The sequence below is a fragment of the Sapajus apella genome, unplaced genomic scaffold (assembly GCF_009761245.1).
Source record: "Sapajus apella isolate SASKATOON/1434 unplaced genomic scaffold, GSC_monkey_1.0 scaffold48, whole genome shotgun sequence".
In the NCBI taxonomy this organism is placed as follows: domain Eukaryota; kingdom Metazoa; phylum Chordata; class Mammalia; order Primates; family Cebidae; genus Sapajus; species Sapajus apella.
The window spans coordinates 2370611-2376610 of record NW_022436988.1 but is presented as its reverse complement, the minus strand read 5'-3'; the positions used below and the strand labels follow the sequence as shown (position 1 = coordinate 2376610).

The following is a 6000-nucleotide window of genomic DNA, read 5'->3' as shown; positions in this document are numbered from 1 at the left end:
TTAGAGTGTACGTCACTAGGCAGCCCCAGTCCCTTAGAGTGTACGTCGCCAGTAAACCCCAGTCCCTTCGAACCTGTGAGGCTGCAATCTTATTGTCATTATTGTTGTTGTTTTTCATACTTCATCTGCCCTTCTTTTATTACAGTTAATTATTTATTCCATGAGCAATTCTAAATGAATATTATTTAACTAATAGAATTTATCGTTTTTCTGTGTTTTTAATTGGCATTGTGCTTAGCAAATACACGCCTCTTACGTCGGTTAATTACTGCTTCATAGCTTGGCTATGCGGGCTCTTTTTTGGTTCCATATGAATTTTAGAATTACTGCTTCTGTTGAAAGATCATAAAGTTTTTGAAATGTACTATTATCGGAAAAATATGTGATTTTTAAAAAGTGATATTTATGTCAGACCACAGTTATCCTTTGTTAAAATTATTGCTTTGTCTTGAGAATCCAGCAGTGCACAAGAAAAACATTTTAGGTGAACGTGACGTTTCTTTTCTGAGAAATGCTAGCATTTTGTGTTTGCTTGCAGTAGTAGAAGGCCATCAACAAAACTCCATTTCTTTGGGAGAAGTGCTGGAAGTGTTTGGAGTATTTCTTTATAAGAGCTTAAGCTTTAACAGGTCATTTCCTTGATGCCAAGAGATCCAACACCTGAGAGCGCAGAGGAGTTGACTTCGCAGGTGCTCTGCCTGTAAAACCATGGCCGTGGCGCAGTGGTTCTCACGCATGAGTGTACCCAGCGTCACCTGCAGGCTCAGCGAGCCACAGACTGCCAGGCGCTCCCCAAGCCTCTGCTTCCATGGCCGTGGGTGGGGCCTGATGATCTGCCTTTCTTGGGTGTCCCACAGAACTGCTGCTGCAGCTGCTTCGGCTGCTGTCTGGGCTGTCTGCCTTTGAGAACCCCTGGCACGGACAGTGCAGTGTGAGATGCAGGCAGGATATGCACCTTGTGGTTTGGGGTTCACTGTGCTGCCTACGCATCTGGAGAGACGCTTCCCAGTCCCCTTGTTTTCCATCTCTAATTTTAACTGTCTAGGGTGGAAACAGTCCCTGGTGAACACCAGGGCCTCTTCTGAGGCTCCGAGGAGGTGAGGAGGGGGCCCCCTTCTGCTGGACTCCAAGTGGGAGCGAGAACCAGCTAGACAAGGGGTGGCCTGGGAGTGCAGCGGGGCTCTGGTGAGAGGAAGTAGTCCCCTCTGACCGGTGACGCTGTGGGGAGCAGGTGACGTGATTCCAGTGCTCTGTCGTCCTGGGGTCAGTAGGATGAAAGAAGCCACAGCAGCACAGGCAGCACCGTGGAGACTGTTCCCGCGACTGTGAGTCATTAAGGCTCCGAGACACTGCAGAAGTGGAAGTGGGAAGGAGGATGGCAAGTCGAGTAACGTCAGGGCTAAGCAAGGTGGTGTGAGAATCACTCACTTCCTCTCCAGTGCCCGCACGCCCCTGGCGCAGAGCAGCAGAGACCACGCTGGCTCTTCCTGCGGCGTGTGCATCTGGCCCTGGAAAGAGGCAAGCCCAGCAGCAGACTCTCCTGCGTCACCCAGGGCCATCAGGGCAATGGGCTTTCAGGAGCGCCCTTTGGGCTCTTACCCCAGCCAGTGGGGCCGGGCCGTGCTTATTTTGGTACCCGGGTATCAGGGTACCCGGGCTTATTTTGGTAGTCATTCATGCACACGAAATGCACTTTGGGGGAGAAGGATGGAATATTTTGGTTCATCCACTGAAAAGGTGAAGGCTGGGGAACATAGCCAGCTTTCCTCTGTTACTTATTTATAGCCTTACGATAGCCAGAAGGACATTTCTGCTAGAAAGTCATTGCCAGCTGAGAAAGAACAAGACCTCATTATTATCCACTGTGGTTTCTTTATATATATATATATATTTCAGGTGTTTATGAAGTCAAGGGCAGAGGTCAGCTGCTTCCGATTCCTTGCAGATTGTGCTGCTGTTGGGAATTTCCTTTGACTTCACAAACAAAGGGATTGCAAGTGCATCGTTTGTTGTCACATATCTAAGATGAGAAGGCTTTTAACATGTTTTTATAGTTAATAAAAATATTATAAAATTCATTAATTTTTTTCAAATGGTGCAAATAAGTATAAAATGAACAATAAAATTTCTTCCCTTTCCTTCCCTCCAAGCCCCTGTTCTGTTCCCTAGTGGTAAAATCTGTGCTGTTTTTTATGTGTCTTCTCAGGCTCTTCATTACATAGATAGACGAGAGAGATTTTCTTATGTGTCTTCTCAGATAATTCATTAGATAGATGGGGGGAGGAGGAGATTTAACATGAATAAAAGTTTCTGGAAGGACATAATTTTTAAATACGTTGGAATTATGTTGTCTCTAGAATGTTCTGCAACTTCCTTTTTTGAACTTAATTTACTTGAGCTTATGTGTTATTTATTCTTTTTAACTTCTGTGTTGTATTTTTAAAAAACAGATGTGCCAGGCCAGGCATGGTGGCTCACACCTGTAATCCCAACACTTTGGGAGGCCAAGGCGGGCAGATCACCTGAGGTCAGGAGTTTGAGACCAGCCTGGCCAACATGGTGAAACCCCATCTCTACTAAAAATAGAAAAATTAGCTGGGCGTGATGGGAGGTGCCTGTAATCCCAGCTACTCTGGAGCTCAATGAGGCAGGAGAATCGCTTGAACCTGGAAGGCAGAGGTTGCAGTGAGCCGAGACTGCACCACTGCACTCCAGCCTGGGCCACAAGAAAAAGACTCTGTCTCAAAAAAAAAAAAAACACGTGCCAAAGATGATGGATTAAGCCACTGGGTACCTACTTAGGTTGTTTTAAAAATGTTGCTTTTGCAAACTGTGTTGATTAATAATCTGAATAGTCGTGTTTGCACACCTTTTTGAGCGCAGCTGCTAAATGGAACCTATAACTAGAAGTTGAGACCCAGGAGCAAAGCCACGGTCCCCATAAGGGCTGCAGCAGTTACGCTTGCTCTAACATTGTCTGAGAAGGGGTGTTTCCCACCCTTCCCCAGTGCTCGGCATTTTAACTTCTCCATTTCCTCTGATAGATGAAAATGACGTCTCTTAATTATTTCTTTGCTTATGAGTCAAGCTGTTTCATGTATTTCTCAATCTTTAAACTCCTGTTCACGTCCTCTGCTCGTTGTTCTCTTGTGGTGGTGGTATTGTAGATATTTAATTAATTAGTTAATTTTTTTTTTTTTTTTTGAAATGGAGTGTCACTCTGTTGCCCAGACTGGAGTGGAATGGTGCGATCTCGGCTCACTGCAACCTCTGCCACCTGGGTTCAAGTAATTCTCCTGTTTCAGCCTCCCAAGTAGCTGGGACTATAGGCATGCACCACCATGCCTGGCTAATTTTTGTATTTTTAGTAGAAACGGGGTTTCACCATGTTTGTCAAGCTGGTCTTGAGCTCCTGAGTTCAGGTGATCCGCCCACCTCAGTCTCCCAGAGCGCTAGGATTACAGGCGTGAGCCAGTGCACCTGGCCTAGATTTTTAATTTATTTATAATAGTTGTTTATGTACTGGGAAATTAGTCTTAGTCCATAGTCCATCACATATATTGCAAATATTTCCCCCCATTTGTCAGTTAACTGTATTTATTTACTATTTCTTTTGGCCATACAGAAGTTTAAAATTCTATGTAATCAAATTTTTTAGTATCTTTCCATGTAGATTTTGAGTTTTGCGAAATGCTCAGAAAGATTTCTGTGTACCAAAATTATTTTGTAAATTCTTGTCTGGGCTGGGCACGGTGGCTTGCCTACAAATAACCCCAGCACTTTGTATGGCCGAGTGGGAGGATCGCTGAAGCCCAGGAATTCAAGACCAGCCTGGGCAACATACGAAGACCTCATCTCTACACCACCAGCAACAAAAGTTAGCCAGGTGTGGTAGCTCATGCCTGTAGTACTAGCTTCTGGGAGGCTGAGGTGAGAGGATCACAAGCCCAGGAGACCCAGGCTGCAGTGAGCTATAATTGCACCATTGCATTCCAGCCTGGAAAACAAATGGAGCAAGACCCTGTCTCTAGAAAAATAAAAAGTAAATTCTTGTCTATAAGTGCTTCTAAAATTTTATGTTATTATTTTTTACATTCAAAAAACTATCTGCACACCACCTTTACCCACGGTCTAGTTTCAGACACACAGCAGTACAGGCAGAGTTGGACTCCTCTGCTCCCCAGATTCTGTCTCCTTTTCGTTCTTCCAGTGGTGATTTCTAGCTGGAATTTGGGGTTTCTCATCCGCTGATGCATGTGTGCTTTTGCCACATGCCTACATAATTCCAGACACCCTCGAGCAGCCCCGTGCGTCCTCCGAGCTTCCCGTGGGCGGCATCATTCTTCGTGTCTCGCGCGGTGTGGCTTTTCCATTCCCACTCGTGTTTGCGGGTGCAGCCGTCCAGATTCACACAGGCTTCATTTATTCGTTTCTCCTGCTGGATGGGATTTATAAATACTCTGGAATTCACTTCGGTGTTGACGATATTAATTTTTCTAAGCACAGATGCTTCCGACATGTAGCACGTGCAGGATGAGGACACGGTGCTGGGTTGCAGGCTGTTTACAAACACCGAGTCCTTCAGCTTCTGAAGCAAAAAGTGAATGTGTACATTTCGATGTTGACTCGTGAGTTAGGTGTTTAGTCATATTTTAATGATATGTTTAAATATCTCTAATGATATGTGTCTAACTATATATTTCTTTTATGATGTGCTTATCACAGTCCTTACTGTGGCTGTGGGAACTACCCCGTGTCCAGCTGGAAGTCGCTGTTCAGTCAGGGGGAAAGCATCGATGCCTCTGGGCTTCTCCTGGTTCATTGAGAACGATTATAGCCCGTGTGGTGTTGCAGTGTTTTAAAAAGTGGCAAGCGTGGCTTGTCTTCCTGGTCTTGCTGCTGGAGAAAGGTCCCTGATGTGTGCTCGTGTGCATGTGGGTGCAGCGTGTCGGAAAGGACGTATGTAAGACACATAAGTGGTGACCCCTGGGCCAGCTGCAAACCTCAACCCATTGCTAGGAACAGAACGTCCTGAATTCTGCAGACGGGACTTTCTGGTCCACAGTCCCATTCTCCTGACAAACCTTCGCTCTTGAAACAGCCGCTGTTAATTTGGGGCTCTTTTTTCAGTGGGGGGAGGGGACACAGTCTGTCTGTGTCGCCCAGGCCAGAGTGCAGTGGTGCAGGCATTGCTCCTGCAGCCTCCATCTCCTGGGCTCAGGCTCCCCGCTCCCCTCAGCTCCCTGGTTAGCTGCGACTGTAGGCGTGTGCCACCATGCTTGGCTCATCTTTGAATTTTTTTGTAGAGTCAAGGCCTCACTATATTGCCTGAGCTGGAATCTTGTGCTTTTGAAAAAATAATTTTGCCACATACCTTTGTCTCCCAAAAAGTTACATTCTTTTGTTCTGCTTATTTTTTAGTCTCATACAAATGTTACCATGTTAATGCAGCTAACTTTTAAAATTCAACTTACAGCTTTCTAAATTGATCTGTGCTGTTGTGCATTACTTTAATTAATTCTCTGTGAAGTTTATAATCCCACTTGGAAATGTTCATGATTTACCTTTCTCCTGGTGGTGGGCTTTTGGGTTTGTAGTTTTGTTTCCATTATAAAGAATTCTATGAGCCGGGCGCGGTGGCTCAGGCCTGTAATCCCAGCACTTTGGGAGGCCGAGGCGGGTGGATCACGAGGTCAAGAGATCGAGACCATCCTGGTCAGCATGGTGAAACCCCGTCTCTACTAAAAATACAAAAAACATTAGCTGGGCATGGTGGTGCGTGCCTGTAATCCCAGCTACTCAGGAGGCTGAGGCAGGAGAATTGCCCGAACCCGGGAGGCGGAGGTTGCGGTGAGCCGAGATCACGCCATTGCACTCCAGCCTGGGTAACAAGAGCGAAATGCCGTCTCAAAAACAAAACAACAAAACAAAACAAAACAAAACAAAACAAAACAAAACACACAAACCAACAAAACAAAACCAAAAACAAACAAAAAAAAA

At 45.5% G+C, this 6000-nt stretch overlaps 1 protein-coding gene across 3 annotated transcripts in view; it reads left to right on the top strand.

Annotated features, from left to right (window-relative positions):
- RPTOR (regulatory associated protein of MTOR complex 1) overlaps window positions 1-6000 on the top strand; it is a 392717-nt gene that overhangs the window by 159238 nt on the left and 227479 nt on the right. The gene's annotated exons all lie outside the window — the stretch shown is intronic.